Source organism: Charadrius vociferus, unplaced genomic scaffold (assembly GCF_000708025.1).
Source record: "Charadrius vociferus isolate BGI_N301 unplaced genomic scaffold, ASM70802v2 scaffold623, whole genome shotgun sequence".
Lineage (NCBI taxonomy): Eukaryota > Metazoa > Chordata > Aves > Charadriiformes > Charadriidae > Charadrius > Charadrius vociferus.
In genome coordinates this window covers 494,298-494,828 of record NW_009647679.1, presented here as the reverse complement: position 1 = coordinate 494,828, position 531 = coordinate 494,298, and the positions used below count along the sequence as shown (strand labels likewise).

Below are 531 nucleotides of genomic sequence, written 5' to 3'. Positions count from 1 at the left end.
TGCCCCGCGTGTGTGCCGGCGGCTCCTGGGCACCTCCTCGGGCAGCGGAGGCTGAAGGCTCCTTGCTGGCACAGGACCCAGCGGGACCCTTTGGGGTCTTGGCGGTGGCTTTTACGGTGCAAAATCACCGGGATTCTCTCGCTCTGCACAGGTCAAGCGATGTGGCACGAGGTGTGGAGAGCTTCAGCAGAATATATAAAAAAAAAAAGTTTTTGGGAAGTGTAGCGAAAGAGGACTAGCAGGACCAAGGACCAAGGGGCTTTCCCAGCCCGGCTCACCCCATAACGTGTGCCGACAGGCTCTGCTGCCTGGGAACTTGGGTTGGAAAAGGTAAAAATGAGAATTGGGTTGTGTTCCTCACTGCGTATGAACAGGATGGCAGGACCGCAGGGATACGTTAGAGAAACCCGTGTTGCAGCCGAGGTGTCTGTATCGCCGCCCACGCTGCAAAAAGACACCAGCTCGCCCCGCTGTCCCATCCATGTTCCTTATTTCCCACCGTTTAGGACCGTTGCGTCTCTCTCGTTCCTG

The 531-nt window shown here is 56.9% G+C and overlaps 1 protein-coding gene across 1 annotated transcript in view; it reads left to right on the top strand.

The window, feature by feature from the left end:
- Positions 1-531, top strand: part of ADAMTS7 (ADAM metallopeptidase with thrombospondin type 1 motif, 7) — a 55,807-nt gene that overhangs the window by 27,795 nt on the left and 27,481 nt on the right.